The sequence below is a fragment of the Musca autumnalis genome, unplaced genomic scaffold (assembly GCF_047663935.1).
Source record: "Musca autumnalis isolate F117 unplaced genomic scaffold, ASM4766393v1 scaffold_5, whole genome shotgun sequence".
In the NCBI taxonomy this organism is placed as follows: Eukaryota; Metazoa; Arthropoda; class Insecta; order Diptera; family Muscidae; genus Musca; species Musca autumnalis.
The window spans coordinates 123111179-123137821 of record NW_027412088.1 but is presented as its reverse complement, the minus strand read 5'-3'; positions in this window follow the sequence as shown (position 1 = coordinate 123137821).

The following is a 26643-nucleotide window of genomic DNA, read 5'->3' as shown; positions in this document are numbered from 1 at the left end:
ACGGTTTGCTAAAGCTGTCGTCAGTTTGCAATTTTTTCTTCGGTTGTCTTATAAAACTTCAACCTGTCTGCTGAATAATATGCTAAAAATGGGTATGATATTTTAAATCGTTTTTAGAAAATTTGTATGAACAAATGTATCATTTGGTGTTGAAATAAACACTTAATCATATCTATAAACCAATTTTGTGGAAAAACCTTGGAACTTATTAATTTTTCGCATTTTTCTAAAATACTCATAAAAAATCTTATAAAGGAGCTCACTTGATGCTTTGTTTGTATTTACTACTTTCGAAATTTTAAGAAACGAGGACTCTAATAGATTACTAAGGGCAAAATATGAGATTAATGAATATTACTAATAATGCGAAATATTAAATGGATAAATTAATATTTTTTAAGAAAACAAACTTAAAAATCAACTAAATTGGATTAAATACAAATAAGATTAAATAAGATAAAAGATTGCAAAAAAAATTTAATAAAATGAGCAATAAGTATGAAATATGGATAGTAGGCTTTTTTGCCTTTGTCAAACACCCTATTTTGCCTGTGTGTATTACATCTGCTTAACGGGTTTTTATTGTTTATTTGCAACGATGTAGTACTTTATATCGACTCTTCTTTTCTAAGAGCAAACCATGTGTTATAATTTTGTGTGAATTCTTTCTTACAAAATTTTTATTAATATATTTAACCCTCTTGTCATTTTTATCAGACTGTGTTACTTCTTTTGGCTGAAGTATTTCATTTTTTTTTATTTTAAATTCACTTTTAAATTGACTTAATCTGATTTTGATATAGTCATGAAGATACATTTTATTATAATTTCTAAAATCTTTCTTGTAATCCATAATGGAAACTTCATTTATTTCATTTAAATTTTCAATTAACTTGTCGCTACTGTTATTTTCTTTTTGTTTGTCCTCCAAAAATAGGGGATATCTAAGTCCTTTATTTTTAAATTGAGATTTAACTTTAATAGGTATAATTTTATTATCAGACTTTAAGCAGACCAAAGACTTTTCGATTATTGCCTAGTTTGAGGTCAAAAATTCTTTCGGTTTATTTATATCCAATTGTTTATAAGTGCTCGACACTTTTTGTAACGTGTGATTAATTATCGGAGCTAAAGTGTTTAAGGTTATAGCCTCGTTAGAGGTCGAATATACCTTAGATTTCTTCAGGTCCGATTTCTTAAAGTTATTCCGTATTTTATTACGGCTTTTTGATTGTTCAATTATCTGAACTGAATTTGAATTATTTGTATTTATTGGAACTAAACTGTTTAAGGTTACTGCCTCGTTAGGGGTCAGTAATTCCTTGGGTTTATTTAGTTCAAAATTTTTTAATTGTTTCCTTTAATTTATTAGGGAATTCTATTTGTTCATCGGGTGTCCCGTAACCAATTTTAACTGAAGAGTTGACCATTTTCGCTTCGTTAGAATTCGAAAATTTTTCCGAAAAAACATTCATGTTTTTACATGAAGAACTATCGTCAATTTTCCGTCTATCCTCTTCCGTACCTAAGGAGTATCTATTGGCATAAATGTGGTCAAATCTTGATGTTATATCGTCAAATTGAAGTTGGAATTGTTTCTCTAATCGCTCCGTTCGTTCGCGGACGGCATTTTTCACCGCCGCTTCTATCACCTTCTGTAGCTCGATTATATCCATGTCTATTATGGACGAGCACTTCAGGATGAAACTTTCACGAAAGAAAAATTTAGCCGAAAAAACTATTTTTAGTTACATGTTACGATATCACTTACACTGAATTATTAAATTCTTGTCACATTTTCTAAAACACATTTCCACATTATTTTTTAATTCTTTTTTTTTCTCAAAAAGTGCATAAAATGTTGAAGTCTATGTTTTATCAAAAAGTCTACTTACATGTCTTTATTTTTGATTAATTTAATATTTACAAATATAAACTAAATCTCCAGTTGCTTGTTGATCCAAATGTAGATGATGGTGTTGTTATAGTTGGGCGTGGATGATCTTACTTTGTTGGGCGCCAATTATTTATTTAAGATCTTTATTTCATCACATTGGCCTTTTGGTCAATGCATAATAATAACACAACGTTGTTATTGATTTCTGAATCACTTTATTATTAGTACGAGCTAACCGCTCCCATTAAAGGTATAAATGTAATTGAACTAAAACTAAAAGTATAGCTAGCCACCACCAAATTGTATAATAAGCATATTGTGGCAATTTGGGCATTGACACAAAGTCAGCACCTTATTGCCCTACTTAATATTCTTATTGTCGCAATCAGGGCGTTAACAGCTATGTCAGCACCTTATTGCAACTATTCAAATTTATTAATAATATTAATTTATATTTTTAACTACATATTTAACAGCATATTTGTTTCCTGATAACTTATATACGGTATTATTTAGATATTACAAAAGAAATTTTTCAGTTAGGTTTTGATATACACGAAATAGACCTCGATGACTGTCAGTTTTGCTTGTCAATGTGTACTATACTTAATTTGCAGCAAAATTGATTGAATGAGTCTATAACGTAACAATGGACGCTACCGCTACATTAGGTTAGGTTAGGTTCAGGATGCGTGACTGCCAATACTGACAGCCACTCCACTCGGAGACCTTGAGGTCCATTGTGATCATCCAGACTATTGTTGTTATTGGTGATTGATGGTGTTTTGTTGTGATGTACTTAGGTGAATCCGGTTATTGTGTTGAATATATGGTGATTGTGTGCATGATGGAGATGATGATTGTTGCTGGTTAATGTGTTTGTTATTGGTGATTGCTGGTGTTGTTGTTGTGATGTAGTTAGGTAAATCAGGTTATTGTGTTGAATATATGGTGATTGCGTGCATAATGGAGATGATGATTTTTTTTTTTTTGCTGGTTAGGGTGTTTGTTATGGTGATGCCAAAGATGATAATGTGAGAGTTCCAATGCTATGTGTTTGGGATGTGGTTGGTTATGTAGGGGGTTTGGATAGGAAGGATAGGGAGAAAATGGAAATGTACAGAATAGATGAGAGGAGGGAAAAGAAAATAAAGTAATTAGTAATAATCAAGAGTAGGAGAAGAGTAAATGAAAGTAAGGAAAATATGGATATAAGTAAATATAGGTATACTACATGCTACATACGGATGCAGATTAAGTCCGCACTGTACTGCCCCAGAGCCACTTAAGGCTCTTGCAGTACGCTACCAAGATTTTTGGGTCGACAGAGGAAAAGTAGGAAAGAGATTCAATCACGTGTACACCAAAAAGTAAATGCCTTTTGACAATTAGTCTAGGACATTTACATAAAAGGTGCTCAATTGTCTCCGTTTCCTCCTCATCCTCACATAGCCTACAGTACTCAATGCTGTTGCCATCCCACTTGCACGTCATAAATCTAATGCCGCAGTGGCCAGTTATGACTCCTGTGGCGATCCTGATCTCCGACTTGCATAGTGAGAGAAGGGACGCAGTCCTACGCCTCGAGATAGCCGGCCAGATAGACTTTGATACCTTACAACCAGGTACGTCCTGCCATATCCTTTCGGTTTTCTCTGCGTAGAACTGGCTAAGCTTGCCGAGAAAATAGCAAAGCGGGGGTTTGACGTAGTCCTCTACCATAAGGTTAGAGGACTGGGAGCCACGTCTCGCTAATTCGTCAACAATCTCGTTTCCCTCAACATTGCAGTGCCCTGGTACCCAGCATAGCCTAACACGTGAATTACAAGTTTTTAACAAGGACCTGCAGTTTTGAACAATCCTAGATTTAATAGTATAAGACCTTAGCGCCTTAAGGGCGGCCTGGCTATCTACATAGATTGTGACTGCCCTACCTGTTTCGTCCGTCAGTCCTACTATTAATTCTAAGGCCTTCATTACTGAGCTCCTTGAGCCTCAAGGCACTACGGGATGCTAGATACTGAACAGAAGCATCCAGAGGGTGGATGTTCAGTATTGCACTCAGTGCTGCTTGAGGGGTGCTCTTCATTGCCCCCGTAATAAGAACTGAGGCTGATCTTTGCACACTAGCTAGTCTAGACAAATTTGACTTACTATTCAGGGCCTGCCACCAAACAAGACACCCATAGGTCAAAATGGGGCATACCACTGTCGAGAACAACCAATGTACGACATTTGGTCTCAGACCCCAACTCTTACCTATCGAGTTCTTACAAGAATAGAGTGCAATTAGACCCCTTTTGGTGCGCTCCTCTGTGTTCCTTTTCCATCTAAGTTGATGGTCAAGAATCACACCCAGGTATTTCGCCTCCGTAGAGAGATTCAACTGCACTCCATCTAGTGTTTGTGGTACGAACTCGCTGATCTTTCTTTTCCTAGTAAAGAGCACCAGCTCTGTCTTAGCCGGATTCACACCCAGTCCATTGTTGTGAGCCCAGCGTGAGAGTTTAGCAAGTGCCCTTTGCATTAAATCAGATAATGTGGTTAAGAATTTCCCACTAATCAGGATTACCACATCATCCGCATAAGCAACTACCCTTGTTCCTAAATTGTCGAATTCCAAGAGTATCCCATTTATCACCAGTAGCCAGAGCAAGGGGGATAAGACTCCCCCTTGAGGTGTGCCCCTGGTGACAGATCTCCTAATAGAGCTCTCCCCAATATTAGAATTGATCAGTCTGCTTCTAAGCATACTGTCAATCCAATCTATCAAGATAGAGGGGACACCCAGTGATTCTAGAGCGAGATGAATGGATTCGAGCTTCACGTTATTAAAGGCACCCTCTATGTCCAGAAAGGCAGCCAAAGTGAAGTTCGAATCCCCCATATTCTTCTCTATACAATCTACGACACAGTGTAGCGCTGTTTCTGTTGATTTACCTTTAATATAAACATGTTGAGAATTGCTTATGAGGTCACTGCTGAAGAAAGTTCTAATTTCTAAGTCTAACAACCTTTCCAAAGTCTTTAAGAGAAAAGAGGAAAGACTAATCGGCCTATAGTCTTTAGGCAGCGAGTGACTTGGTTTCCCAGCTTTGGGAATATAGGTCACTGTCACCTCTTTCCATAGTGCCGGAATGTGCGATAGTAGTAAACATGCCTTAAAAATCTTCTGAAGGATGGTTATCAGCACAGCCGGAGCATTCTGAAGCATCGCTGGAATGACACCATCAGGTCCAGGAGACTTATATGGCTGAAAAGTACTTATCGCCCATGAGATTTTAGGATAGCTTATTAATCTGTTGACAAGAGCCACCTTCTCGGGCGTGCGGTTCCTGCTTTCATACACACTCGGTGCACTCGAGCTGGCATCCTCACTCCCAGGGAAGTGTGTTCCTGTCAGCAGATCTAGAGTCTCCAGAGCGGAGTTAGTCCAGGTACCGTCATCCCGTTTGATGCTCCCGAAGGGTTTTGGATCCTTCGAGATCACCTTACGGAATCTCGCCGCTGCATTAACCCCTTCTATCGATTCACTAAAGCTTTTCCACGAGTCCCTTTTAGCTTTCCTGATTTCACTCTTATACCGATTGAAACTCTCTTTATAGAGATTCCAGTCGGTATCAGACTTTGTTCTGTTAGCTTTATTATATGCTTTCCTACAACTTTTCCTAAGCTTAGCCAGCTCCTTATTCCACCAAACTGGTTGTGTTCTCCTACCAGGATAAGTTAACGGGCAGGACTTCTCATAGCAACACAGGAGGACACGCGTGAGATCTTCAACTTGGCCATCTATTTCCTCCGTTGTACGTGGTTCGGAGAACTCGCACAACCTCGAGGAAGCAAGGGAGTTGTAGATTTCCCAGCTTGTTCTCCTTGGATTCCTATGAGGTAGTTGCCTTTTACCTCCAAAATGCACTCGAAAGTGTATCGCCCTGTGATCTGAAAAAGAACACTCATTCGATACTCTCCAGTCCATTATGGAAGTATCCTCCATATTTGTAAGAGTGATGTCTAAGACCTCCTCTCTTACCCTATTATGAAAGGTGGCGGTGTCACCCCTGTTGCATACTCTAAGATTATTAACTAAAATAAAATCGAATATGGACTCACCCCTCGTATTGGTGTCTCTGCTTCCCCAGTGAAAGTGGTGAGCATTTGCATCACAGCCGCTACATTAACACTACAGGAAACCGCGTGTCTATGTGGTAAATATTGAGCCTCGCACTACCAACTAATAGAAGTGGAATTTTTGTGTTTTACTGTAAAAATTAGTAACCTATGTCCTTCATATCAAACTACAAATGTTTCGAAACTATCAAAATTCGAAACATTTGTACTAATTATTACAAATTATCGAGTACACGGACAGACATATTGTCAAATAGTTAATAGGGGGCAGAGGTATTTTTGGAAATTTCACCATTACATAACGGTAACATAGATTCACCACAACACAAAAGAAAAAATCACATTTTTTTATTAAAACACCAACTTCCCCAGCTTTACATATCAACGTGGGTCATCTTGCAAAACAAATAAAAATCAAACCCTTCATACAGCACGGAAACAACTCGAGTTTAATACCGCCATAATCCGGTTTATAGTGTGGTCTTCAATCGATTTGCAATTGCACTGCTTGTGATGCTTAATATTGCTATTGCCACCTGTGATTTATGAACTGTTTCGTTAAGACGATACGAATACAAATGTGTTCAAACTGCTACCTGAGTTACGTTTTGTTTATATATGAGTTATTTTTGTTTGTTTTTTGTTTTCAGTCGAACAACCATTTTCTACACCGAAAGGCGTTTGGTAGTAATTCGAACGAATTTGATTTCGGATCGTCTTAGAAATCAAATATATTATAGTCATTCATTAACCATCATTCAAAACACAAATTTGTTTTTCACTGAACACTAATTTTAAATGTAAGTTATATGCATAGGTAAGGGTACTTTACACGATATGAAAAAATACATTTCGAAATGTCATATTTTATTGGTATTTTTTCCCATTGATCTTTATTAAGTTTCGCATATTAGTGGAGGGTCTTTTTCCAGCTTTTTTCCTCAGGTGAATCCATAAAGTTTTTGTAAATAAGATTAACGTCTAGAATGTCTTGTCTTGTTAGATTTTATATTGTATTTACTTTTTTGATTTTCAGGTTCCAAAAACCACAATTTTGACGTTGTCGTTAAATAAGTTGTAGAAGATCTGCAAATAAACCTCAGAAAACTTATTTTACCTAAAGCCATTGCTCCATATACAACCCTTTGCCATAGACAAATTAAATGTACATATAGACAAAGGAATGCTCTAAACAATGTTCTTAACATCGAGTTGGTTGACCGAACAATTGTATTGTAGTTATTGTAGTTTTAATAAATACAATTCTATAAAGTTACTTTTTGACGGAATCTACATCCTCGGATAAAAATGTAAATGAAAATCGTGCCATTTTTCTCAAAAATCGCCTTCGAAAAATATTCAGTATTTCGTTTGAGTCTGTTGACAGCACACAGCATGAGTAATCTTTTGTCTATACAATTCGTTTGTCTATGCCAATACCATAACTTACAGTTCTCCAAAGTTTTCAGTATGTATTACATTTTTATTTTCCAGGGTTGTAAGATGGTTGCGCCATACTTTTTGGGTCCCCTCGTAATAATACAACATAATGTTCGTCTCATTAGAAAATATAACGTCATCAAAGTACTTTAAAGGGCTTGAAATCTTCTCTGTAGAAAATTCGTTTCCCTATATTTTACGGGGAGAGCAGTGGGTTTTCCTATCCCTTCGTGATAATGCTTTTCCAACGATTCCAAAATCGTTTTCAATTACAAAACCACAATTTGATTCTGGTTTGTGGTCTATTATTGATTTCCTAAATTATTTAGTGACGAAAAGTTATAGACTCTACATTTCTATATACTAAGAACGCCATAAAAATTCTTAATTGCAAACAAATCGTGGGAATATTCACAATTTTATTGCACTTTAACTGATTTGCAAACATTTAGACCAAGGCCAATAAATCAAGTAGATACAGTTTTTGTTGTTGTTATTTCTGGCCGATTTCTGATTTTATTGCCTTAATGATATTTTAAACAGTATAAAACTTAACATTATTGAACTAAATTTTGTTGTTGGCGTTTTTTTATTGTTGGACTGCAGAATTTTACATCTTTGTGTTTATTTCAGCTCTAGTCCATATTTTGTTGTATTCAAGTATTTGAATAACAACAAAATGTTTTACAGTGGATATGAAATTGATTAGTTGCGGGCGGAGGGTGGGGAATACTATAGTTTCAGTTGTCACCAAACAACTTCATCAGTTCCCTTTTCCGCCGACTCTGTATCGATAAACAGGTCAATAAGCCCATCCAGCAAATTAAACAAAATGAGAAAATTGCTGTATGGCCCTAAAGCTGATTACCCTACAATTTGAGTCGAACTAAAGAATTTCATATCCACCACTGTTTTTATGTCGTTTTAATCTTAAATTAAAAATCAAAATTTTCCAAATTCGTTGGTAATAATTTTTTTGTTTAAAAAAGAAAATCTGTTGTGCGACATTTGGTAAGTGAAAACAAAATTACTCCAGACACGTAAATCTGGATCGGTTGGTTTTTACTGCTTACATTACGTTAATACTATACAACTGCGACATCTGTTGAAACGGAAGAAAAACTTCTAATGTGTTTTTATAATTTAGTGGTTTACGATAAAATGATACGATAAAACCTGCGCCTAGAAGTAAACTACAAAATTTGAAATTATTTGTGATAATTTACGGTATATAATATTTTACGGTATATAATATCAAAATATAAGGAATTTTGTTGTTGATATTTTTTGTGGTTCCAGGACGAATTTTCCAAAACCCGGCCTTATCTCGCACATTTGCACCAACAGTGACCTACTGGTAAAATTTCAAGCTCATAGCTTTAGCCGTTTTGGCTGGGCGTTGATGATGAGTCAGTCAGTCAGTCACTTATCACCAAGCTCAAATATATAATAGAAATACGATTTTCGGAATTCACCAATTCGATCGAAATCTAAAGAAGCTAAAACAAAAACGATCGCAATGAAATTACGGAATTGAAACCATTCCGATCGGAATCTGTGACATGCCTGTATATTTTGCTTGCATCGCTAAATAGTCGGCATCTGCAAGAGACTATAAATAAAAAATGTTCAGAAATATTGGTGTCGATATGCAATTTTAAGATACCGCCAAAGAGAGGGATACTTCGTTAAGCAATTTGGCCATATGATTGGAAATGCTGTGGCTATGTGTTGTGATTGGAGTTTGGTTGGTACTTTACACGATATGGTTTCTACATATGAGTTGTCACATTGCATATACATTTTGTATGGGAGAAGTGACAACTCATATCTAAAAAACATATCGTGTAAAGTACCCATTAGTTTGTACTTTATGTGGATATGTATTTCAACAAGATGGTGATCCGAGTCCATGTTTTCTCCCAAAAACGATAAATGTCGGGGTGCTTAAATCTGGTACTGCTAACTACCATGTTTTTTCTGCTGCAAAGACTATCAGCCTCATTCCTTTTTTCTTTTCTAAGCGCTCATAACATACATATGTATTTGGTCTGTTCGTGCTTTTCTTCTGTCGGTGCAGGAGAACAAATAAAACAGATGCTAAAAAATTTGGGATGAAGCCGGATACCAGACTCTTTTACTTCCGACAAATCGGCAACCAAACTCAAGCTTTATTTTAATGGTGTCACACCACGGTGAGTTCAGTGGCCATTTGTGATGAAGTCCTGGGCTTTGCCATGATAAAACCGGTCAGGGCCGTTGCTTGGTATCTTTCCTCCCCTACGTAATCCTCACCATACATATATAAGGTAAAAGAGTGGTAAGTTGGGCCGGGTCCATCGTTTTATATCCTCCACTATGAAGTTTTCTGAACTAAAATTAAAATTGGGAATTACCTTTATATGGGGGTTATACCATAACGTGGACTTTTATAAAAAATTGTCGGAAATACGAAATCTCAAATTACAAGAGCAAATGGGGCTAATATATTCAAAATTCCCTAAGGCAACAATTCGCTTTATATAGGGGCTGTACCAAAACGAGGACCTACATATATATATAGCCCATTTTCAACAACAAAAGTTATAAGGGCCTACAATACATTTGACCAAAATTGTATCCACCCTCTACAAAATATATAGCTTATTTTCACCAAGGGTCATCCCTGTACATTCTCTGATATTTTAATTAAATAGGTTTAGTAATTTTTGCTAAAATTTAGTTTTGAACAAAATAGGACATAGGGGAGGTATCTCGCCCCTCCAAAATTTAACAAAATATATAGCCTATTTTCGCCACGGGTGTTCCCTGTACATTCTGTGAAATGTTAAAGAAAATTGATTAAATTAAATAATCTATCTCTATTTTCAATACCTAATATACCTTAGGTTGGAAAACAAAGCACAAATACGCTGAAACACACTCTTTCCCAAAACAAATAAAACAACAAACGTAACAATGAGTACAAACAAAGCGTAAAATATTAAAAATCCACTCATAAAGTGGCTGCAATGGGGAGAAATGCGAACAACCACTCTTATCGTTTTGAGCGTTTTTTTTTTTTTTTTTTTTTTTTTTTGGGGAAGCTCTTGTTTTGTTAGCAACATTGGTGGAATGTATGTATGTAAATTACAAAAGTATATACAGTATGCAAAAAAAATGAATAAAATCTTTATTAATTCTATATTTTATATGCAAAAAACGAATTGATGGGAATTACTATAACGAAAAAAGATTTAAAAATTACAAAACAAATTTTTAATTTATTCCGTCATTTAAGTATATATGAGCACAAATGCCGACTGGAAACTGCTGTTATACAGACGGCTTCATGCTAGGTGGGAGAACGGGACTGCGTCTCTTTATTGAAGAACCAGAGACCGAAATATCTCTTCGTTTACCGGATCACAATACGGTCCACCAAGCGGAGATCCGAGCGATCACAGAGTATCTGAACTGGCTTACTGCCAAGACGAGACCAACTACTGTAAACGTCCTTACGGACAGTAAAACTGCAATCAAAGCAAGAACATCCAAGACAGCAAAATCACAATCAGTCTTGGATTGTATAAATTCGATCAACAGCTATACTCAGCATGGCACGGTGCGTATAATATGGGTACCGGGACATGCGGGCAAAAGAGGTAATGAAATAGCAAATTCTCTGGCAAAAAGGGAAGGGAATTAGCAACCGTAAACTAAGCCACTAAACGCGTCTCGGCTAGAGTTAAAAACTTGGGCAAAAATGCCCACTTATCCCTATGGAATAGAGAGGAATTAGGGAAACCACAAAAATCCTATGGGGAGACCCAAATAAGGAAAAAACTATAAACCTATTACTGCTAGGTAAAGCAGAGTTGAGTAGACTTGCAGGTGTCCTTACAGGTCACCTGGGTTTACAAGCTCATCTGCAAAAAATTTATTGTGCAGACAACAGCGTATGCAGGGAATGTGGAGAGGATGATGAAACATTGGAGCATTTTCTCTGCCAATGCCCCGCTTTCGCAAACATCAGATCCCAGTTTTTAGGGAACGACACAATACCAGATCTTAATCAGATAATTGTAGACGACCTGAAACAATTACGGGATTCTGTTAAGGGAACAGAGTTCCTTAAATAAATTATAGTAGAGTCCCCTTCTTCAAAAAACTTATGGCTTATGTGTATGTCCACCAGGACATGTGGCGATTACTCGCCCCTCTTTTCAACCTAACCTAAGTATATATGGATCCTTTGTGGGTGGCAAAGCATTATATATTTGTGGTATTTAAGCGTTTTTAAGCCAAATACCGTTAGTTCTGTTCCTTTCTTCTCTTGGAATGCCTATGCTGTAGAAAAATCTAAAAATAACTAAAAATTTATTAAAAAATTTGCATGAATAAGAAGTCGGACGAACATTCGAAATACTTGAGAAAAATGTGATAGCTATGACTAAATATGTCTGCAGGTCTCATATGAAAACAAATCTTGTCAGCGTCTGGAAATGCACCGAAACGGGATAAGGTAACGTAAGGACATTTTTGGTTTCTACGCAAGTTTTGTTCCATATTTGGTCTAAAACTTATTGTAATTTTAGAGTACAGTTTTGAAAATCATGTTATGTTAAGACCAGGGCTTCGGAGTCGAGCCATTTCTGGTTAGACTTCGACTCCAGTCCTTTTTTTCTCGACTCCGACTAAATTCCGGAGTCGACTCCGAAAATAAATTATACCACTCAAAATGTATTAAATATTTACTAATCAGTAAGTTTTGCAATAATACAAAAATCCAATATCCAAATTGCATAATACAAAATCCAAAGCACAGTCATTCGATTTAAGTGTGATTTGAGTCATGGTCAATTAACCATATTACAACACCGCAGCAGTATCGAAGTTATGGGCCCCAAAAGACTTGAAGCCTTGATGTCAAAAGGATTATTTTTATCGTTCTTTTTCTTAATTGGCAAATCCGTCATCCGGATATAAGCGATCATACAATAATTTATAAATATTTTGAAGTAGCACCCTCGTTTGATCGGAGACTGCGGGTTGTTCGTTGTTCATATTGTATGATTTTCAAGGGAGAGTTGCTTTAGTGGTTTCCCGAGGCCTTCTGAAGGGTTTATAGTTTTTCGTCTAGTTTCACCGTCTCCCTCTGGATTTCAGACGCCATGCTCTTCTGTTATAAAAGACCTATTTTCTTCAAGTAGGATCAACATCCAGATGGTCTTCAGTACGATTTCTCTTAACTCATTAAACCCCAGGACATAAATGCAAAAAATCACAAATTGTTAAAAAAAAAACCGAACAAAATGCAGAATAGCGGTTCATTTTTTAACTTTTTTCTTCAGTTGTTAGTTAAACGTAATTTGTGAGCTGCAAAAGTAAACGCATGTTGTCTAATTTATTGTGCTAAAATATTTACGCGTGATTTTGTTGATGTTCCTGCAAATTGTTGTCTGTACTCAAGCGAGTACAACGGGCTGTTAAAGTACCACAAGGTCTTTCTTAGAAGTCAAACAGGTCCTTTCACAGAATACATTAATGACTTCTAGTAGAAAACAAAGGTAAAGACCAGTGAGCCTTCTATGAGATTACCACTAATCTTCTAGAATATATTCTCCAAGAATATGTTGGATATGAAACCATTATTCCAAAGTGTTATAAACAACCAATTAACCCAGAAATGTTTTTGATGTGCATTTTATAATCAACATAGAGATTAAAAGGATTGTATTTAAATAAATGATGGTCCTTTAACTGATTAACAGAATTTTGATTTAACAAATGTTTTATAAATTTAGAACAAATTGTTGCCCGGAGACGGAGTCCAGCATTTTTTCACGACTACGTCTCCGACTGGTAAAGATATATCGGAAATTACGAGGAATAATAGCCCAGCAAAATAAATTGGAAGTAGTGCAATGTGGACTAGTTCTGTCACGGCATGTTTTGATGCAGTTCAACTGAAGTCGTGAAAAAGGCACTCCAGTCCTCACATTTTAACCGCATTTGGATGCAATCCAAAGAACCACATCCACTTGTCACATTTTAACAACATCCGGATGCAGTTCAACGGAGTCGTGAAAAAGGCACTCCAATTCCTCACAATTTAAAAGCATCCGGATGCAGTCCAAACGGAGTCGTGAAAAAGGCACTCCGTTCGCTACATTTTATTAGCAGTTGTTAGAGATCCCTACATGTACATAAATCAGATTGTACATCTCTACAGGCAGCGGCTTACATTTTCCAAAAAGAGATAAGCGTGTTAACGTGTCCAAACATTTGTTAATACAAACTAAATAATATTTAATATTTAAATAATATTTAATTTGTGAACATTTTCCGAATGGAGTGCTGTTGGAAATCTTAACTGGTGATGGGAAGACAACACATTTAGCAAATGAAGCAAAAACAGTTCAGCTTGGAACAAATGCATGCGGAGGAAACACGCATGCTTGCGATTTGTGTTAATGTAATAAAGTTGTTAATATTTTTGTTTTACACAAATAATAAATGCATTTTATTTGTTCTGGCATATTTTGTAATGGCTTGTACAATTTCCGCAGAATGCCTGTATCAAAACACGTGCTTTGGACTGCCTTCTATTCTACCCCAAAGGGTTAGTTAAAATGCAATGCCAAAGGGTCAGTTAAAATGCAGTGCCAGAGCGTCAGTTAAAATGCAGTGCCAAAGGGTCAGTTAAAATGCAGTGCAATGGAGTGCCTCTTTCCGTAGTCACGCTCTTGTAAAAATCATGAGTGAAAATGCATAATTTGATGCACTTCCAGATCACTTGTACATATCATTTAACTGCCTCTTTGGAGGCAAACTTTTTGCTGGGAGATTGCTAGGGGCAAAACATTCCCCGGAAATAATGCATTTCTTCACTAAGTTATCCCACGTGTTTTCCTGGCCAATTTACTAAATTCCTTTGACATTTATGTATTCATTTTCTAGAAATAAGAACCGTTATTTTTACAATTTTATCAACAATAACCCTCATTTCAGTCGTACGCACACAGTATGAAGACATGTACAGCTTATTTGGTTCTCGTAATTTCTCACAGTTTTCGACTTAAAATAATTTTCGCAGTCGTTTCTAAAACTTTACATTTTAGATTAAATACACAACGAAACTTGCGATTTTTACCACATAGAAACCAAACACATATGTATGTCTTTACGTTACCTTAGTCCGTATTACGTTTCGTTGCATGTCCAAACGCTGACAACACAAGTTTTCATATGAGACCTGTTTTCATTGTTGCAGGAGGACTGCTATTAGCTATTTTCGTCCAAAATCAAAGAATAAAATTGACATATTTAGTCATATCTACCACATTTTTCTTAAGTATTTCGAATGTTCGTCGGACTTCTTATTCATGCAAATCTTTTTAATAAAATTTTAGTTAATTTTACATTTTTCTACAGCATAAGCAACCCGAGAGAAGAAGCGAAAAATCTAACGATAACGGATAACTGCTTTGCCAATTAAGAAAAAGAACGATCAAAATGATTCATAATGATCCCTTTTGACATTAAGGCTTCAAGTCTTTTGGGGCCCATAAATTCGATAGCGCTGCGGTGTTAAAATATCGTTAATTGAACATGACTCAAATCACACTTAACTGGAATGACTGTACTTTGGATTATGTATTATTGTATTGTTATTTTGGATTTGCATTATTGTATTATTACAAAACTCACTGATTAGTAAATGTTTAATACATTTTGAATGGTGGCATTTATTATCGGAGTCACCTCCGGAGTTGTAGTCGAAGTCGGGACAAAAATTTGTCGGTGTCTGACCAAAAATGGCTCTACTTCGAAGCCCTGGTCTTAAACATAACATTATTTTTAAAGTTGTACTCTTAAGTTTTAGTCTAAATGTAGAACGAAACTTGCGTAGAAACCAAAAATGTCCTCACGTTACCTTATCCCCGATTAGGTTTTGTTGCATTTCCAAACGCTGACAACATTAGTTTTTATATGAGACCTGTTTTCATTGTTGCAGGAGGACTGCTATTAGCTATTTTCGTCCAAAATTCAGGAATTTAATTGACATATTTAGTCACAGCTATCACATTTTTCTCAAGTATTTCGAATGTTCGTCCGACTTCTTATTCATGCAAATGTTTGAATAAAATTGTAGTTATTTTGTACACTTTTCTACACTTGTTCTTTTCTTTTCTTAGAATGCCTACTGTTTAGTCCGCACTATAGGGACTTGGGGGAACAGGTGTATGAAGGCTCTCCCAATAGAGCCAGTACGCCCAATGCGTACGTGTGGCCGTCAATAACAATGAAAAGAAAGAAGTAAATAAAACACGATAGTTTTAGTAAATGGTTTGGATCAACTGCCGGTGTTTATTTATGGTAAACAATATTACCTTTCAATTAATGTGCAACGATATGTACAGGCTTACAATAAAGCACGGGTGATGCTTGCAAGTCAAGCGGCCGATCGATCTCTTCTTTTGTTTATGTTTTGTGTAGCATATCAGTTATTGCAGGGCCATTAGGCCCCCGCGTTAATTGTGGTCATTAGGGACCATTTAAGCGACTGGGCCATTAGGGACCCAGCCGTTTGTGAAGATCAATGTAGATCTGGCTTACGAAAGGGCCATTAGGGACCCCGCGAAAGATAGTGCAACGTGAGCTGACCTTCATTATGTTTGCTTGGGGCCGCTTTACAACTATTTTTCGTACGATTTACGAAAAACCAAATTTAAGTGACAGGACCCGTAACAATCCATCCAAATTATGTATTTTGAGCGAGCAGCGAACCGGACGATTTTTAATTATCTTCGGGTACAAATCTGCTTCTATCAAAATATCTACAGGGCGCGATTCGCCGAATTGAGGATCTGCCAAAATATATTCGACAAATCCGACTTAAGGTCCGAAGTGACCAAAAAGGTTGGAAGATTTCTCGATATGGAATATACTACCAACGGCGAAGTCCCAAAAGTAGACGAAAGAAAGAACAACTTTTACGACATGTAGCTGCGACAGTACTATTAACTCCAGATATTGATAATCACCAGCGCTGTTCCCAATAGAAATTTTCCTTTCTGATTTACGTGGAAGGATTGTCGAACTACGTTATCGACCGATGTAGACGGATCACTAGAAGTAGACAAAAAATTACTGCTATCTAATATTCTAGGCCGAAAGGTGGAAGCTGAAGCAGACAACTTCGAACTTCTGGGAGTCAAAATTTGACTGTGACTGCTCACAATAGAGCTATCTCTTTGCAATAGAGTATGATGTCTCTGATTGCACATTTGACAACAACGACTAGCACAGTTTTTGACTTCGTGTCCCTTCTGTAGGGAAACGATGCTTTTTGACCAATTTAAATCTTTCCAACGGCGTACAATTTACGAACCGCTGGCAAACATTTAATTTGTGTTGTTGCTCTACAAAGAACGCAACAAGTATTAGGAGACGAACGAAGAGGTGTCCAGACGTCTTTGGGACTGGGAGAAGAGTGAGGAGAAGAAGTACAAGATTTAGGAGACACTTTACAAGTCGAATTATACAAAGTGCCAACACTTCTCACTTCATGCAAACACAGAAGAGTTCGAATTCTCTCTGTCAAGAATGCATCTAATTCTTTCAAAATTGAAAGACGAGACTTATTTGTCACACTTTGCTCCCATAAATCGTGTGTGATCTTAGGCAATTTTTGTAAACAAATGAAGACCACGATCGGATCCCAATTATCAATTGCCATTGCAGAAAGACAACTAGTGATCCCACGTTGTATTGACTTTAGTCCCGAACTAGTTTCCTGAAACTAATGATTTCAAACAATGATTTCAATTGATTGCGGACAAGCAACCGTGGATTATCAAATGTGGAATTCAAAGCATTCCACGCAAGGTCGAAACTCCTATGAGTCAGAGGAAACTTCAAAACGATTTCTCGAGCCTCACCACTAGTTTTACACACCAGATGACACAAGCGTTCAATATCTGTTAACTGGGAGTTATTTACATATATAAACCGCACTGAACAAAACTCCGAAAGTGGGCCAGTTAAGAAAGCTTCCATCGAAAACCTCAATATCACAAGATTGGCGACTCCTCATATATGGAATTAAGATTTTCAGGATTTTCTACTGAAGAGAGGCATTTACTAAAAGTTTCCTGAAAGTTTTTCCACAATTTCCTCACTCCTAACTTCTAGAGCATAAAAGTCAAGTTCGTCTTCCTTCATAGCACCGAAGTGTGCAGTGAATCTCACTATAGAGTTGGACGCTCTGAGGATCTTTTTTTAGGGGTGAAGGCCATTTTCACGAAAAACAAAGAGAAATCAAACCAACAATATGGTAACCACAGGATAAAACAAAGATAGCAAATTTGTAGCCACAAAGAATAATGCCAATAAATTAATTTACTTTCCACAAAAGGAAGAATAATCAAGCTACCAATTGTAGCGTGCTGATTTAAAATCGGAAGTTGAAATAGGCGAAGCTAAAAATAAATATCTGCTTAGCTGATGGCCTTAGTAGCCAATGCTACCTTCTTTTATTAACTTTGTATTTACTACTAGTTAATGTAATAAATAAATAAATAAATATCTGCTATCGATCAAAATGACACGAACTAACTACCGATTGTAGTGTTTTTGTGCCAAAAAGTATAACTGGAAATTCGAACAATATCAGAATTCCAAAAAATTATAAAATTCGCAACAATATGTGTACAAAATGCCCTACACAAGAAAACGACCAATTGTTGGGTGCATGCAATATCAAATTTATACAAATAACCACCGAATGTAGTGTATTTGTGTCCAAAAATTCAACAAAAATTTTAAATTATATAGAAATTCCAAAAATATACAAATCGCAGTAAATATTTTTAAATAACGCCCTACACAAGAATAGATCCAATTGACCGATTGTAGGGTGCACGCAATTCCAAAATGTCCAAAAATATTATTAAAATGTTCCACGACACCGATTATATTATTATTATATATATTTACCATAAAATATAATAATATGTGTCACAGTACTAATTTACTAACCGGGTACTGTGTAATAATACACCGGCGGGTTACTGTGCAATTAAAACGGACACGACATAAAGAGGAATAACCAAAAATGCAATATTTACGCGTACATGCGTGTGTGTATATATTTGCATGTAACTGACTGGCTGACCGACTAGACGGAACAACCAAGCGACGTTACCTTAGTCCGTATTACGTTTCGTTGCATGTCCAAACGCTGACAACACAAGTTTTCATATGAGACCTGTTTTCATTGTTGCAGGAGGACTGCTATTAGCTATTTTCGTCCAAAATCAAAGAATAAAATTGACATATTTAGTCATATCTACCACATTTTTCTTAAGTATTTCGAATGTTCGTCGGACTTCTTATTCATGCAAATCTTTTTAATAAAATTTTAGTTAATTTTACATTTTTCTACAGCATAAGCAACCCGAGAGAAGAAGCGAAAAATCTAACGATAACGGATAACTGCTTTGCCAATTAAGAAAAAGAACGATCAAAATGATTCATAATGATCCCTTTTGACATTAAGGCTTCAAGTCTTTTGGGGCCCATAAATTCGATAGCGCTGCGGTGTTAAAATATCGTTAATTGAACATGACTCAAATCACACTTAACTGGAATGACTGTACTTTGGATTATGTATTATTGTATTGTTATTTTGGATTTGCATTATTGTATTATTACAAAACTCACTGATTAGTAAATGTTTAATACATTTTGAATGGTGGCATTTATTATCGGAGTCACCTCCGGAGTTGTAGTCGAAGTCGGGACAAAAATTTGTCGGTGTCTGACCAAAAATGGCTCTACTTCGAAGCCCTGGTCTTAAACATAACATTATTTTTAAAGTTGTACTCTTAAGTTTTAGTCTAAATGTAGAACGAAACTTGCGTAGAAACCAAAAATGTCCTCACGTTACCTTATCCCCGATTAGGTTTTGTTGCATTTCCAAACGCTGACAACATTAGTTTTTATATGAGACCTGTTTTCATTGTTGCAGGAGGACTGCTATTAGCTATTTTCGTCCAAAATTCAGGAATTTAATTGACATATTTAGTCACAGCTATCACATTTTTCTCAAGTATTTCGAATGTTCGTCCGACTTCTTATTCATGCAAATGTTTGAATAAAATTGTAGTTATTTTGTACACTTTTCTACACTTGTTCTTTTCTTTTCTTAGAATGCCTACTGTTTAGTCCGCACTATAGGGACTTGGGGGAACAGGTGTATGAAGGCTCTCCCAATAGAGCCAGTACGCCCAATGCGTACGTGTGGCCGTCAATAACAATGAAAAGAAAGAAGTAAATAAAACACGATAGTTTTAGTAAATGGTTTGGATCAACTGCCGGTGTTTATTTATGGTAAACAATATTACCTTTCAATTAATGTGCAACGATATGTACAGGCTTACAATAAAGCACGGGTGATGCTTGCAAGTCAAGCGGCCGATCGATCTCTTCTTTTGTTTATGTTTTGTGTAGCATATCAGTTATTGCAGGGCCATTAGGCCCCCGCGTTAATTGTGGTCATTAGGGACCATTTAAGCGACTGGGCCATTAGGGACCCAGCCGTTTGTGAAGATCAATGTAGATCTGGCTTACGAAAGGGCCATTAGGGACCCCGCGAAAGATAGTGCAACGTGAGCTGACCTTCATTATGTTTGCTTGGGGCCGCTTTACAACTATTTTTCGTACGATTTACGAAAAACCAAATTTAAGTGACAGGACCCGTAACAATCCATCCAAATTATGTATTTTGAGCGAGCAGCGAACCGGACGATTTTTAATTATCTTCGGGTACAAATCTGCTTCTATCAAAATATCTACAGGGCGCGATTCGCCGAATTGAGGATCTGCCAAAATATATTCGACAAATCCGACTTAAGGTCCGAAGTGACCAAAAAGGTTGGAAGATTTCTCGATATGGAATATACTACCAACGGCGAAGTCCCAAAAGTAGACGAAAGAAAGAACAACTTTTACGACATGTAGCTGCGACAGTACTATTAACTCCAGATATTGATAATCACCAGCGCTGTTCCCAATAGAAATTTTCCTTTCTGATTTACGTGGAAGGATTGTCGAACTACGTTATCGACCGATGTAGACGGATCACTAGAAGTAGACAAAAAATTACTGCTATCTAATATTCTAGGCCGAAAGGTGGAAGCTGAAGCAGACAACTTCGAACTTCTGGGAGTCAAAATTTGACTGTGACTGCTCACAATAGAGCTATCTCTTTGCAATAGAGTATGATGTCTCTGATTGCACATTTGACAACAACGACTAGCACAGTTTTTGACTTCGTGTCCCTTCTGTAGGGAAACGATGCTTTTTGACCAATTTAAATCTTTCCAACGGCGTACAATTTACGAACCGCTGGCAAACATTTAATTTGTGTTGTTGCTCTACAAAGAACGCAACAAGTATTAGGAGACGAACGAAGAGGTGTCCAAACGTCTTTGGGACTGGGAGAAGAGTGAGGAGAAGAAGTACAAGATTTAGGAGACACTTTACAAGTCGAATTATACAAAGTGCCAACACTTCTCACTTCATGCAAACACAGAAGAGTTCGAATTCTCTCTGTCAAGAATGCATCTAATTCTTTCAAAATTGAAAGACGAGACTTATTTGTCACACTTTGCTCCCATAAATCGTGTGTGATCTTAGGCAATTTTTGTAAACAAATGAAGACCACGATCGGATCCCAATTATCAATTGCCATTGCAGAAAGACAACTAGTGATCCCACGTTGTATTGACTTTAGTCCCGAACTAGTTTCCTGAAACTAATGATTTCAAACAATGATTTCAATTGATTGCGGACAAGCAACCGTGGATTATCAAATGTGGAATTCAAAGCATTCCACGCAAGGTCGAAACTCCTATGAGTCAGAGGAAACTTCAAAACGATTTCTCGAGCCTCACCACTAGTTTTACACACCAGATGACACAAGCGTTCAATATCTGTTAACTGGGAGTTATTTACATATATAAACCGCACTGAACAAAACTCCGAAAGTGGGCCAGTTAAGAAAGCTTCCATCGAAAACCTCAATATCACAAGATTGGCGACTCCTCATATATGGAATTAAGATTTTCAGGATTTTCTACTGAAGAGAGGCATTTACTAAAAGTTTCCTGAAAGTTTTTCCACAATTTCCTCACTCCTAACTTCTAGAGCATAAAAGTCAAGTTCGTCTTCCTTCATAGCACCGAAGTGTGCAGTGAATCTCACTATAGAGTTGGACGCTCTGAGGATCTTTTTTTAGGGGTGAAGGCCATTTTCACGAAAAACAAAGAGAAATCAAACCAACAATATGGTAACCACAGGATAAAACAAAGATAGCAAATTTGTAGCCACAAAGAATAATGCCAATAAATTAATTTACTTTCCACAAAAGGAAGAATAATCAAGCTACCAATTGTAGCGTGCTGATTTAAAATCGGAAGTTGAAATAGGCGAAGCTAAAAATAAATATCTGCTTAGCTGATGGCCTTAGTAGCCAATGCTACCTTCTTTTATTAACTTTGTATTTACTACTAGTTAATGTAATAAATAAATAAATAAATATCTGCTATCGATCAAAATGACACGAACTAACTACCGATTGTAGTGTTTTTGTGCCAAAAAGTATAACTGGAAATTCGAACAATATCAGAATTCCAAAAAATTATAAAATTCGCAACAATATGTGTACAAAATGCCCTACACAAGAAAACGACCAATTGTTGGGTGCATGCAATATCAAATTTATACAAATAACCACCGAATGTAGTGTATTTGTGTCCAAAAATTCAACAAAAATTTTAAATTATATAGAAATTCCAAAAATATACAAATCGCAGTAAATATTTTTAAATAACGCCCTACACAAGAATAGATCCAATTGACCGATTGTAGGGTGCACGCAATTCCAAAATGTCCAAAAATATTATTAAAATGTTCCACGACACCGATTATATTATTATTATATATATTTACCATAAAATATAATAATATGTGTCACAGTACTAATTTACTAACCGGGTACTGTGTAATAATACACCGGCGGGTTACTGTGCAATTAAAACGGACACGACAGAAAGAGGAATAACCAAAAATGCAATATTTACGCGTACATGCGTGTGTGTATATATTTGCATGTAACTGACTGGCTGACCGACTAGACGGAACAACCAAGCGACGATGCTGTGTATATAGCTATACTAACGTGTGTGTACCGGAACAGAAGGGACCACGAATAGGCCGTGCCGTGTAAATATGTAACCGATGTATTTATGAAAATATGTTTGTATATTTACACTGCTAAAGCGAAACGAAATCAATGCAAATTAGAAATATTTTAGGGCATATTTTCTACACCTTTTGCAACAACAATAAGAAGCAGGCAAACGACAATTTAGAGGAAAATAAACAAAAATTAAAGCGAAATATTTAGAAGCAAATATTTATTATTTTTGTTGTCATTTTGTTATTCCCGTATGTCTGTCCACGATTTGGACTTTGACCGATTAACAAAAAAGGGAATATGTGACGTTGCAAAACGACCAAACAAACAAACACTTGTTCGATAATAGTAAGCAGCAATATGATTGTGGACTGTATTTTAGTGGGATCAACCATAGGATCAACAAAGCATACCCTGAGCTGTGTCGAGCAGAGCAAGCTGGATTCCGTCCCCACAAATCATGTGTGGATCACATCGAATATCGTCGAATATCGTTCTCCACTATATCTTATATTTATCGACTTTCAGAAAGCAAAGGGTTCCCCGAGAAAATAATTGAGCTTATCAAATGCCTATACAACCAAGCAAGCTGCCGTATACTGCACGAGGGAGTTCTTAGTGATGAGGTCTTTATCAAAGTAGGAGTAAGACAAGGCTGCATATTATCCCCAACGCTATTCAACATAGTCCTAGATGTTGTCATGAAAGAAGCACTCCAAAACCAAAAGGGAATTAGGTGGGGCCTGCATGGATTTCTGCAAGACCTTGACTATGCTGACGACATCTGTCTACTCGCTCACACGTACGATGATATGGAGCGTAAACTCAACTCCATAGCTAAAGTTGCCGCAAGTGCCGGATTATTTATTAACATCGAAAAAACAAAAGCAATGCGAGTAAATACATCGAATAATCGCGTATTTCATATAAATGGGAAAACGCTGCAAGATGTGCAAACCTTTACATACCTAGGTAGCACTATCACAAACAACGGTGGAAGCGCTGACGATATCGAGAGCCGTATAAAGAAGGCACAGCAAGCTTTTGGTCAACTAAAGAACATTTGGACATCTTCATCTATTTCAATTAGAACCAAAGTACGCATCTTTAACTCAAACGTAACCTCAGTCCTTCTATATGGATGCGAAACATGGAACGCGGCCCCTCATCTCATACAGCGACTACAAAGCTTCAGCAATCGCTGCCTTAGACGCTTGTTAAGAATTTACTGGCCCAACACAATATCAAATAACAGGCTATGGGAGATGACGAATCAAACACCAATCTATATGAATATCATGGAACGGAAATGGAAGTGGATAGGGCATACACTGCGGAAGGATCCCAGTGATATAACGAGTCAAGCCATTGAATGGAATCCGCAGGGAAGCCGAAGAAGAGGACGCCCAGCACACACCTGGAGGCGACAAATTGAAAAAGATGTTGAAAGAAGCGGTATTACATGGAATGAAATCAAAAGAATAGCATTAGATAGAAATAGATTTAATAACTTTGTTGTGGCCCTATGCTCCTCATAGGAGTTTAAAGGAATAAATATATATATATATATAATTTAGTGGGATTCCAGGAGTAAACTAATTCACTGGGGTATCCGATTCGATTGGACCAAATGTCTAGTCCGCTCTATGATTCATAATAATCCCTTTTGACATTAAGGCTTCAAGTCTTTTGGGGCCCATAAATTCGATAGCGCTGCGGTGTTAGAATATCGTTAATTGACCATGACTCAAATCACACTTAACTGGAATGACTGTACTTTGGATTATGTATTATTATTTTGGATTTGCATTATTGTATGATTACAAAACTCACTGATTAGTAAATGTTTAATACATTTTGAATGGTGGCATTTATTTTCGGAGTCAACTCCGGAGTTGTAGTCGAAGAAAAAAAATTTGACTGGAGTCGGTGTCTGACCAAAAATGGCTCTACTTGGAAGCCCTGGTCTTAACATAACATTATTTTTAAAACTGTACTCTCATGGTAGAATAAGAAAAGGTAGCAGCAATACACAGCTGAATGAACTTGGTTGTAACGTTAGTGTCAAATTTCATATGACATTTTATACATTTATTTCTATTTCGATGTACATTAGGGACATATATTTTTTGAGAAAAAATATATCATTCGGAAAAAAACATTTCCCAGAAAGACTTCTTCATATCAATGATATGTAACCTCCTCCAAGTTCGAACGATAAGCCGCGCAGTAAATCCCCGCTTGTAGAGGCGATACTACGTTTGTTAATATGTGAGGTATTTTGTTAAAATTTAAAAAAATAAAGCCCTAATAAACATGTGCTTCTTTGATTTCTAAAACAAAACATTGAAACAGCTTCTCCTTTTTCTATGAATTTCCAGCGACCCCAAATTTTCTGCAAGAATTCTACGTTCTGCGAGAAATGATGCATTTAGTGGAATGATGTGGAAACATACAAATTGAAAATGTAACGAATTATCATTCATGTTTTTCAAAATATTCAATCAAATGTGAAAAATTATTAGTTTTTTAAATTCAAATAATTTATAGACATTTCCTTGTTTTGTTTACAAATAAAACTGGCAATAACGTTACAAACAAAAACAAATTCCTTTGTGGTTGTTGTTCGAGTTGTATTTGTTGTAGTATTAACTTTACCTTGTATTTGTTCTACCATGCTGTACTCTAAAGATTTAGTCTAAATGTAGAACGAAACTTGCGTAGAAACCAAAAATGTCCTCAAGTCACCTTATCCCCGATTAGGTTTTGTTGCATTTCCAAACGCTGACAACATTAGTTTTCATATGAGACCTGTTTTCATTGTTGCAGGAGGACTGCTATTAACTATTTTCGTCCAAAATTCAAGAATTTAATTAATTGAATTTAGTCACAGCTATCACATTTTTCTCAAGTATTTCGAATCTTCGTCCGACTTCTTATTCATGCAAATGTTTGAATAAAATTGTAGTTATTTTGTACACTTTTCTACACTTGTTCTTTTCTTTTCTTAGAATGCCTACTGTTTAGTCCGCACTATAGGGACTTGGGGGAACAGGTGTATGAAGGCTCTCCCAATAGAGCCAGTACGCCCAATGCGTACGTGTGGCCGTCAATAACAATGAAAAGAAAGAAGTAAATAAAACACGATAGTTTTAGTAAATGGTTTGGATCAACTGCCGGTGTTTATTTATGGTAAACAATATTACCTCTCAATTAATGTGCAACGATATGTACAGGCTTACAATAAAGCGGGGGTGATGCTTGCAAGTCAAGCGGCCGATCGATCTCTTCTTTTGTTTATGTTTTGTGTATGTTGACATCTGCATGGATGCTTGAAGAGGGCGGTTGTTAAGTGAATATTCGTTGAAATCTCTCATACTATTACAGGGGTGTAATAAATGGGAATGAGGAGATTTCAACGAATATGCCTATGCGATTCATAGGGCTAACTAAAACAATATGATCAATTCTAACTTAAACATTTGCAGCCTCCCTTGAAACATCCATATGTTTTAACAGATTCAATACTTTTAAAAGTTACACATGTATAAACGTACTTAAGAATTTGTATAGTGCAGGCGTGAGCATAAACTTTTACATTTTTTCAAACAATTTTGATTTTTTTGTTTTTTTTTAGCATATCGTTTTTTTTTCAAAAACATTCTTACATGCTAAACGAAGGGCCATTAGGGACCCCGCGAGAAGGGCCATTAGGGACTCCGGAGGCCAGGGTCATTAGGGACCCTAGCATATCAGGTATTGCAGGGCCATTAGGCCCCCGCGTTTATTGTGGTCATTAGGGACCATTTAAGCGACTGGACCATTAGGGACCCAGCCGTTTGTGAAGATCAATGTAGATCTGGCTTACGAAAGGGCCATTAGGGACCCCGCGAACGATAGTGCAACGTGAGCTGACCTTCGTTATGTTTGC